The sequence below is a fragment of the Pecten maximus genome, chromosome 3, assembly GCF_902652985.1.
Source record: "Pecten maximus chromosome 3, xPecMax1.1, whole genome shotgun sequence".
Classification (NCBI taxonomy): Eukaryota; Metazoa; Mollusca; class Bivalvia; order Pectinida; family Pectinidae; genus Pecten; species Pecten maximus.
The window spans coordinates 14377374-14390318 of NC_047017.1; positions in this window are offsets into that span (position 1 = coordinate 14377374).

The following is a 12945-nucleotide window of genomic DNA, read 5'->3' on the forward strand; positions in this document are numbered from 1 at the left end:
CGGCTGCAGCGATATAAAAATATATCGAAAATATATGTACATATGGGAAAATCGATTTCCTTTGGTATAAATGTTTAGGTTTTTGCAAGAACAACTGCGTTTTTATTCTCAAGCACAGGTGCGAATATGTACCGCTGTGTAATCAAAGGTCACCTAAGCCCCAATTGGCCTTTCCTATGCTTGACGTGATGCAAATGTAAGGTGATACAGTGTACTAACACTGTGATGCAGTATTAGTACACTGTATCACAGTGTTAGTACACCGTATCATCTACAATCTACTTTTGCATATCCTTCATTGAATGAAGGCAGCCATTGGAGTTCCTACTTAACTATTAAGTGGGTGTTTTCATTCATTGGAGATGTCCTGTAAGGAAAGGATGAGGATAAGAGGAGAGATATGATGGCACTGTGGAGGATTTTTCTCTCCCAGAATGCCTCATTCAAGATGGCTGCCTCCATGGGAAGCCATCTTGAATGAGGCATTCTGGGAGAGAAAAATCCCCCATAGATGCCATCAATTCTCTCCCCTGTATCTTGGTTTTCAAATACAGAAGTGACATACCTTTCTTTAGTTGTATTTTCTTGAGATTTAATCTTTCCAGGTTCTTTTAGACATCTTCTTTCAATATCTGTTGTTGATGATTCATGGTGTATACCAAAAAACATTGGAACCAGATTCATCAGAGGCCTTGGTGATTAAAACAAGATCTCATGACGTTCGGCATGCTAGTATAGTATGTAAATGGCTAGCCGGGTTGGATTTCATGACGTTATTGGCTTTCGGCATGCTAGTATAGCATGTAAATGGTTAGCCGGGTTGGTTTTCATGACGTTATTGACTTTCGGCATGCTAGTATAGTATGTAAATTGCTAGCCGGGTTGGTTTTCACGACGTTATTGGCTTTCGGCATGCTAGTATAGTATGTAAATGGCTAGCCGGGTTGGTTTTCATGGCGTTATTGACTTTCGGCATGCTAGTATACATGTGTAGCATGTAAATGGCTAGCCGGGTTGGTTTTCACGACGTTATTGACTTTCGGTATGCTAGTATAGCATGTAAATGGCTAGCCGGGTTGGTTTTCATGGCGTTTTTGGCTTTCGGCATGCCAGTATAGTATGTAAATGGCTAGCCGGGTTGGTTTTCATGACGTTATTTGTCATGTTTTGTCCTGATTTTGTCATGTTTTGTCCTGATTTTGTCATTTTTGTCCTGATTTTTGTCATTTTTTGTCCTAATTTTGTGCTGATTTTTGTCATGTTTTGTCCTGATTTTGTCATTTTTGTCCTAATTTTGTCTTGATTTTGTCATTTTTGTCCTGATTTTGTCATTTTGTCCTATTTTTGTCATTTTTGTCCCATTTTTGTCCTGATTTTGTCATTTTTGTCATGATTTTGTCATTTTTGTCTTAATTTTGTCATTTTGTCCTATTTTTGTCATGATTTTGTCATGATTTTGTCATTTTTGTCCTAATTTTGTCCTATTTTTGTCCTGATTTTGTCATTTTTGTCCTGATTTTGTCATTTTTGTCCTGATTTTGTCATAGTTGTCCTGATTTTGTCATGTTTTCTCATGATTTTGTCATGTTTTGTCATGATTTGTCATTTTTGTCATGTTTTGTCCTGATTTTGTCATAGTTGTCCTAATTTTGTCCTAATTTTGTCATGATTTTGTCATGTTTTGTCATGTTTTGTCATGATTTTGTCATTTTTGTCATGATTTTGTCATGTTTTGTCATGATTTTGTCATGATTTTGTCCTGATTTTGTCCTGATTTTGTCATTTTTGTAATGATTTTGTCATGATTTGTCATGTTTTGTCATGATTTTGTCATTTTTGTCATGATTTTGTCATGTTTTGTCATTTTTGTCCTGATTTTGTCATGTTTTGTCATTTTTGTCATCATTTTGTCATGTTTTGTCACGATTTTGTCATGATTTTGTCATGTTTTGTCATGATTTTGTCATTTTTGTCATGATTTTGTCATTTTTGTTATGATTTTGTCATGATTTGTCATGATTTTGTCATTTTTGTCATGATTTTTCATGATTTTGTCATGTTTTGTCATGTTTTGTCCTGATTTTGTCATTTTTGTCCTGATTTTGTCATGATTTGTCCTGATTTTGTCAATTTTGTCATGATTTTGTCATGTTTTGTCATTATTTTGTCATGATTTGTCATGATTTTGTCATTTGTCATGATTTTGTCACTTTTGTCATGATTTTGTCATGTTTTGTCATTTTTGTCATGATTTTGTCATGTTTTGTCACGATTTTGTCATTTTTGTCATGTTTTGTCATGATTTGTCCTGATTTTGTCAATTTTGTCATGATTTTGTCATGATTTTGTCATGATTTGTCATGATTTTGTCATTTGTCATGATTTTATCATTTTTGTCATGATTTGTCATGTTTTGTCATGTTTTTGTCATTTTTGTCATGATTTTGTCATGATTTGTCATTATTTTGTCATGATTTGTCATGTTTTTGTCAATTTTGTCATGATTTTGTCATGTTTTTGTCATTTTGTCATGTTTTTGTCATGTTTTGTCATGATTTTGTCATGCTAATTTAGCATGCTAACATGCTGTTTTGGTGTTTTAGCATGCTAACATGCTATTTCAACATGCTAGTATGCTATTTCAACATGGTAACATGCTAATTTAACATGCTGTTTTAACGTGTTGATTTGGTGTTTTAGCATGCTAACGTGCTGTTTTAACGTGTTGATTTGGTGTTTTAGCATGCTAACGTGCTGTTTTAACGTGTTGATTTGGTGTTTTAGCATGCTAACATGCTGTTTTAACGTGCTGATGTGGTGTTTTAGCATGCTAACATGCTGTTTTAACATGTTAGTTTGCTGTTTTAGCATGCTAACATGCTGTTTTAACATGTTAGTTTGACACTTTTTTAGCTTTTTATGTGTAAAAAGTTTGAAAATAGGCAAAAACATTACTAAAATATGCAAAAAAATGAACAAAAAAATAGTAAGAATATATAGTGAAACTTGCAAATTTTGTGTTGAAAAAAGGTTAAGCAAGAAAAATGCAAAATTTGATTCAAAATTCTGCAAAAAATGGTTAAGAATTCTGCAAAAACTGGTTAAGTATATATGATGAACTTGTTAGTATTGTTCATTTTCAGAAAAATATATAATGAACTTGTCAAATAATGTGAAAAAAATGTTTAAACATTTTTTTTCCCCTTTTTCCACAATCCCCCCTCTGGAATCAAGAACAGCAATCATATTTTTGTTTTTTTATTTATCAATTATGTTTTTATATAGATACATCAACAATGATTTTTTTCATTAGGATCTAGATAGACAAATCTCAGTAAGTATTTCGTGAATATGTCAAATTTTTGTTTTTAGGATCTTGATCTCTCATAGCAGTAAGTATTCAAAATGTAGAAAACGTTTTTTATGAAATATACAAAAAATGCTTAAAAATAATGCATGTCCTTTTTAAAAAAATGTTTTAACGTTTTTTTCACATTATATGACAAGTTCATTACATATTTTTCTGAAAATGAACAATACTAACAAGTTCATCATATATACTTTTCTGAAATTGAACTAAAAAGGACAATATAGAGTTCAAAAATTTACTCACATTCTCATCATCATTATCATCATCACCATCTTCTCCAAAAGTGTTAGATGTTCCAGCAATTTGTGAAGTGTTTGAAGTTACCCTAATTGGTGATGATATTGGCATGTTAAGTAATACTGGTGATAAGACTGGCATTCTAGGTGAGTTCATCAATGAAGGGTTTGCTGGTCTGGCATGTGATAATATTGCATGATAGGTGATATTGGTGATGATATTGGCATTATAGGTGATATTGGTGATAATATTGGCATTATAGGTGATATTGGTGATAATATTGGCATTATAGGTGACACTGGTGATCAGACTGTCATTCTAGGGGAGTTCATCAATGCTTGGTTTGATGGTCTGGATGGTGGTGAAGTTGGCATGGTGGGTGATGCTGGTGATAAGATTGGCATTCTAGGAGAGTATTGTGATAATTCATCAGATTCATGTTCAGATGCCACCTACAAAAAGAAGAAAAAAGTCAATAATGATATTTAGGCATGTGAGTATTACAGAGGAGGTAAAGTTAATCCAAATCCCAGAAAACCTGTAAATAGAATGTATGTATTGGGGATAAATTGGTACCTATGGTATAGTAAGAAAGGATATACAGGTGTTTTAGATTTATATATAGACAAACTAATGGTGAAGAGGCAGTGATGAAATTTTAAAAAATTCTGTTTATACTTTTTTGTTTTTGCATATTTTTGCATATTTTAGTCGTTTTTTGCAGAATTTTTAACCAGTTTTGCAGATTTCTTAACCATTTTTTGCAGAATTTTTAATCAAATTTTGCATTTTTTTGGTTTATTTTTTTAACACAAAATTTGCAAGTTTCACTATATATTCTTACTATTTTTTTGTTCATTTTTTTCCCATGGAGGCAGCCATCTTGAATGAGGCATTCTGGGAGAAAAAATCCTCCACAGTGCCATCATATCTCTCTAAGAGTGTGAAACAGTCGCTGTTCGTTTTATAACATATTTTTTTCAACTTGTGTAACAAGAGATACTATATACAATAAATTGACGCCAAAACGTTCTAAATAATTTGATATTTCAGACAATATAGTCATAGTATACAGAAACAGTATGACATAATTATCACCATATTAAAAAAAGCATAATCATACCTACAAATAACGGAAGGATTTTCTTTAAAAAATACATATCCAGTCCAGCAAGATCCTGGTGCGGAAAATGGACGACATCTCCAACCTCCGTTTGCTTTACTTTAACTTTTACCCATTGAAGATTCAAATTGCCTTGAAACTGAGAATTCCATATATACATGTACATTAAACCGCATTCGCTTAAAATGTTTTGTATAAAACCTAAAACTGTCAGATTAATTAAGTGATTATCTATATGGTATATAATCAGTATCAGCGTAACTGGAAGGTCAAGGGTTATTAGCAAGCTTTATACATTTACCAAAACTTGTCAATGCTTTAGGGCTATCTGTATAAAGCAATTCCTCTCATTTGTACACACTTGGATTTGTTACAAAATAACTTTTGGAGAATGTATTTCTTAAATTTGCCAAACAAGGCCACACTGATACAAAAAGGAACTCGTCTTCAATATCATTCATGTCACCTATATGACAAACTCTTTAGTGTCGTTCATTTTTATGACTCTACCCTTTTCAATATTTAGAGTGTGTGACGATTGTCGAATTTTAGTTATTTCTCTCAGGTATTCAACTGATATGGACTTTTTTAGATAATTCTGTAAACTATAACTGTTGTAAACATGTTGATATAAAATTCCTTTACAGGACAATATTTTTTTTTTCTACACACTCTTTCATATAAATCAAAACTTCTTTCCTTTGTCATTTGAAAATCATTAGTGTCAACCTTTTGTGATTCACATTTATATCCGAAACCTATTCTATATAATTCTTCCTTGATATTCAACATCCATCTATCATTATTTTCTAACATGTCGTCATAGCAAGACTGTGAAATATAATATCGGGAGTTTCTCAGTTTAATCCAATATTTCATAATTATAATTTTTCGTAGCACTCTTAATGGATACCCTACCTACTTCAAGATAAGCCACATCGTTACTTGTACTTTTACGTACACCAAGCAATGTATTACAAAAATTAATATGTACTTAAAATGCTATTGATATATGTATCAAATACAGTTGTGTTCCAACGTTGAAATTATTTGTCGGCATAGCCGTATAATATTCTTTTGTCCCCGGATATGACGCGACAGGTGGCGTTACTGGTCAAGATGAAGTATGTGATTGGTCAATGTAGCGGTAAATGCAAAATGCAGATATGCAGTTAAAACGGAACAAAGTTAAGATTAAATGCAAGCTGAATAAGTGGATGCATCTTTTCAAATGACACATTAATAAAATTATATTCCTGATTGAAATGCAGGCGTAGATGCCTATACGCAAATACGCAGTTGCGTACACATCAGTTTTCAACAACAACAAAAACAAACAAACAAACAAACAAACAAAACAAAGAAAGAAAAAAACTCTGATATTTATATGAGCTTATTTATAACTTAGTTTTGATGTCCAACGGTTTATACAAAATATGAGAAAAATGAAAATAAATCCAAATAATTTCAAAATTAGTTGTCAAATAAAAAGATGCCAGATATATATACTAATATAGGCTTAAAAACTTAATATAGACTTAAAAGTGTTTCGATAAGTTTAAAATGAGCTTTGATACAAAAACGTTAAGTCCTAAACATAGGAAACTTAAATTAAAAGAAAAATACAATAATTCAATAATATTTTTTTGTAACTTTACTCTACTAAATGATTATCAATTTGGTTCCTGTTTGGCGTCCTCCACCTCGCTTGTCTTGATCAATCAGTCTATTTGGTATTGTACCTTCAAAATAGAGCAAATTATTTTCTAAATTCTCCTTATTTTCTTCTGTTTATCTCTACTACCATTCCCTTTTACAATATATATTTATTTTATACAATTTAGATTATCTTTTTTATAGTTAACAGATTACATTTTTAAATATGTCTCAAGTACACGCAATTGCTTTTTTGCAGTTAAACGTACATGTAAACCATTTCAGGTAAAGGTAGATTTCAATTGATTCCACGAGGAAAATGGGTACTAGTATTTGGAAGCTCTTTTACACATGTCAGACAATCTAACAGCTATATTCAGAAACGTGCTGAATGTGAACTATATAGCATTGTTAGATTTCATATCCCTTAAAATGTATTATCTTATATAAGATATGTTATCACGATAATATGCCGAAACACAATACAACATAAAATTATAATTTAACTCATTCCATTATAACAATTATACACAACGAGAAAAACTTTTTCAAATATTTGTGTGTGCATTTCGGCACAAATTGCATGATACTTTCTCAATTAAGAAAAGTAAAATAAGCGCCTATATCATATATTGTTAAACGTACATGTAGTGAATGAGCGAATAGTGAAAAATGGAGATAATATCTCATTTACATATTTAAATTGCTCATTTAAATATGATTTAAAATTTTGGCATAGTAACATTTAATTTTTTTCTGGGGTCTGATCTAGCCCCCATCCTCCCTTTGGTGCCATTCCTATAAAGGACTACTTACAACCAGAAACCAGGGTGAAGTCTGATTTACATATTTAATACTGTTAATCTTAAAATGAATTATAAAACATTAACCAAAATAGCAGGTCCGGAGTTATATATGCGCATAGAGTACAAAATTCACCGATTGGAATTTTCCTCACTACATGACAGTTGGTAAGATGCAGAAATGAATCAATATTTCGAAGGAAACTGTTTTGCTTTCAAACGTTAGGTGAACGTTATTATGCGTATGCTAAGGAATGTTATTGAATATAATAAAACACAGCTTTCTGAACGCAGATTGACACAGAAATATAATTTTCAAATGTACAAATTTTGATATTATGTATGTACCTACTGTCTGATCTTCAATGAAATTGGTAAATTAATGTATTTTTAAATCATTAGGTTTGCACACCAACGCTGTCACGAATGTTTTGCCTCAAATATGAAGGCTGCTAAGTAGTGGGATTAACGTCTCCAAACGACACCAAGTGTGGTTTTCCTGGCTTGCCTGGGTTGTCAAATTCTGAACTCTGACCCCTATCTGAGAGAGTGTCCATGGCTCTGCTATAACCGGATTTTGATTCAAACATATTTTATTGTCAAAATGTACAAAAGGATTGGGCACAAGTTTTTGCAACTTATCAACGCCCTTTCCCAAAACAAATACAAAATTACAACATTTGACAAAATAAAGGATAAAGGTCACCAATTCAATATTTTTGTAATATCTTTGTAACATTGCTTTGTAACATTGCTCTCCGATTTGTCAAAAGGCATGAAGTACAGAACAAATATCAAGCATTTTAAAATCTATTACTTGTTTTTATAAACTTGTGCACATTTCTGAATATGATTAAATTAGTGTCTACAGGCAGATGAACATTTCCACATAGGAGTAACTGTAAGTTTATAGCTGCATCGATATCTACATTTCGAAGACTAAGAAAAAGTAATTGCCTCTGTATATCATAATTTGGACACTCAAAGAAAAAATGAAAGACATTTTCACAGGGGTTACCACAAATACATTCAGCATTTTCTACCAGGTTAAAACGAAATAAGTCATATTTGAGAGAACTGTTTTGATACCTTAATTTGGTATGAATTACATTAATTTTCCGATCACCAAAACCATAATAACTGGGAGGTTTTAATGTATTTATATCTGGTGTAATAGCATTTTTGAAAATGCTCAAGCTAGGAGAAGATCTAATATTATGATCTAGTTCGTTCCATAGACGAAGAGTTGAAGGAAAAAAGGATGAATTTGTATTGGAAAGCCTATAGTTAGGAATAACAAAATTATTTCTATTTCTCAATGCATAAGGGGTGTTTTGACCAACAGATTGGGGCACTAGAACATTTAAAAAATCTGGAACAAGGACATTAATCCTCATCAATCTACCCCTGTCTGAGTATAATGATAAACGTTATAATTCCAACTTTTAACTTTACTCTAGAACAAATGCCGTGCTATGTTATGACCACCGGTACAGTTGAAAGTTTCATTTATATTAAATTCAACTCGACTTTACTGGAATCGAACTTTTATAACTACAACTGTATTTTTATATATAAATGTATTTTACCTACACATATCGTCATGAAAACATCACCCATTGTCGCAATGATCATCCCAAAACGTCGTGTTACGATAACGCGACTTAAATACAAGGTTGATCTCAGGTTTTTGGTCTTGATTTCTTTCTTTTACAGCCCTTCCCACAGGAAAGGTATTGCTTTGCCCAATGGACTATGATTATGTACGGTTATTGAACACATATTCGGACATTATGTAAAAATGTTCCAAGCGTGTAAAATAAGGTAAAGTCAACACAAATTATCATTCCAAATGCTGTACAAGGTTCGTCGTTTCAAGAAAACAGGACAACGTAACTATTCGGACATCGTTAAATGACGGACTTAAATTGTCCAAACACTTAACTTAACTCATTCACCCCTCATTTCATTTCTCTGCATACACATACAAAATAACTTGGCTACGCGCATGGTATTATCACCAAAATGATTCAAACTGATATCATTTTGTTATCTGTGCTGAAACACATCAGTTCGTTCATTTATTTCACCAGCAGTTTTATATTATTAACACCAGCATTTAAACTATGCCGTTTATCTTTTTTTTAAAGATATTTCTTGTTTTATACCATTGAAACGTTTTTATTTAATTTGCACATTTAACTGATATTTCCCTTGACAACAATACTAGGAGTTAAATAATAATTAAAGATATATATCTCCTGTTATACTTCACTCACAACTTGTTGTAAACACGTATTATAATACAAATATTGTATACAAATTATACTATGTCATGCTCTAAGTGTGATACAATTATTCTGATGCAAATTATGTGGAATATTTGTAGTATGGAATTAAAATCATGTAATGTGTGATACTGATTATATGTGACAATAAATTTGCTATTTAAAACTTTATGTCACATATATTACAAATTTGCTATATATAACTTTATGTATTTTATTTTCATTAATTCTTCAATTAAATCTCATCATTTGATGACGGTACAGGATACACGATTCATACTTGATACGCGGTACAGTATACACAACACATCGTACAGTATTCACGATACACGGTACCGTATACACGATATACAGTACAATATACACGGTACCGTATACACGATATACAGTACGGTATACACGGTACCGTATACACGATATACAGTACAATATACACGGTACCGTATACACGATATACAGTACAATATACACGGTACCGTATACACGATATACAGTACAATATACACGGTACCGTATACACGATATACAGTACAATATACACGGTACCGTATACACGATATACAGTACAATATACACGGTACCGTATACACGATATACAGTACAATATACACGGTACCGTATACACGATATACAGTACAATATACACGGTACCGTATACACGATATACAGTACAATATACACGGTACCGTATACACGATATACAGTACAATAAACATGGTACCGTATACACGATATACAGTACGGTATACACGGTACCGTATACACGATATACAGTACAATATACACGGTACCGTATACACGATATACAGTACAATATACACGGTACCGTATACACGATATACAGTACAATATACATGGTACCGTATACACGATATACAGTACAATATACACGGTACCGTATACACGATATACAGTACAATAAACATGGTACCGTATACACGATATACAGTACAATATACACGGTACCGTATACACGATATACAGTACAATATACACGGTACCGTATACACGATACACGGTACGGTATACACGGTACCGTATACACGATATACAGTACAATATACACGATACCGTATACACGATATACAGTACAATATACATGGTACCGTATCGCGATATACAGTACAATATACACGGTACCGTATACACGATATACAGTACAATATACATGGTACCGTATACACGATATACAGTACAATATACATGGTACCGTATACACGATATACAGTACAATATACACGGTACCGTATACACGATACACGGTACGGTATACACGGTACCGTAAACACGATATACGGTTCAGTATACACGATACACGGTACGGTATACACGATACACGGTACCGTATACACGATATACAGTACAATATACACGGTACCGTAGACACGATATACAGTACAATATACACGGTACCGTATACACGATATACAGTACAATAAACATGGTACCGTATACACGATATACACGATACATGCACGATACACGGTACGGTATACACGATACATACACGATACATATATATACACGATACATACACAATACATACACAATACATACACGATACATACACAATACATACACGATACATACACAATACATACACGATACATACACGATACATACACGATATATACACGATACATACACGATACATACACGATACATACACGATACATACACAATACATACACGATACATACACGATACATACACGATACATACACGATACATACACAATATATACACGATATATACACAATACATACACGATACATACACAATACATACACGATATATACACAATACATACACAATACCTACACGATACATACACAATACATACACGATACACGGTACGGTATACACGATACATACACGATACATACACAATACATACACAATACATACACGATACATACACAATACATACACAATACATACACAATATATACACGATACATACACAATACATACACGATACATACACAATACATACACGATATATACACAATACATACACAATACATACAAGATACATACACAATACATACACGATACATACACAATACATACACGATACATACACAATACATACACGATATATACACAATACATACACGATACATACACAATACATACACGATATATACACGATACATACACAATACCTACACAATACCTACACAATACATACACGGTACATACACGATACATACACGGTACATACACGATACATATATACACGATACATACACGATACATACACGATACATACACGATACATACACTATACATACACGATACATACACGATACATACACTATACATACACGATACATACACTATACATACACGATACATACACGATACATACACGATACATACACAATACATACACGATACATACACGATACATACACAATACATACACGATACATACACAATACATACACGATACATACACAATATATACACAATACATACACGATACATACACGATATATACACGATACATACACGGTACACGGTACGGTATACACGATACATATATACACGATACATACACGATACATACACGGTACATACACAATACATACACAATACATACACGATACATACACGATACATACACGATACATACACGATATATACACGAGACATACACGATATATACACGATACATACACGATACATACACGATACATACACGATACATACACGATATATACACGATACATACACGATACATACACGATACATACACGATACATACACAATACATACACGATACATACACAATACATACACGATATATACACGATACATACACGGTACATACACGATACATACACGGTACATACACAATACATACACAATACATACACGATACATACACAATACATACACGATATATACACGATATATACACGATACATACACGATACATACACGGTACATACACGATACATACACAATACATACACGATACATACACAATACATACACAATACATACACGATATATACACGATACATACACGATACATACACGATACATACACAATACATACACGATACATACACGATACATACACAATACATACACGATACATACACGATATATACACGATACATACACGATACATACACGATACATACACGGTACACGGTACGGTATACACGATACATATATACACGATACATACACGATACATACACGGTACATACACAATACATACACAATACATACACGATACATACACGATACATACACGATACATACACGATATATACACGAGACATACACGATATATACACGATACATACACGATACATACACGATACATACACGATACATACACGATATATACACGATACATACACGATACATACACGATACATACACGATACATACACAATACATACACGATACATACACAATACATACACGATATATACACGATACATA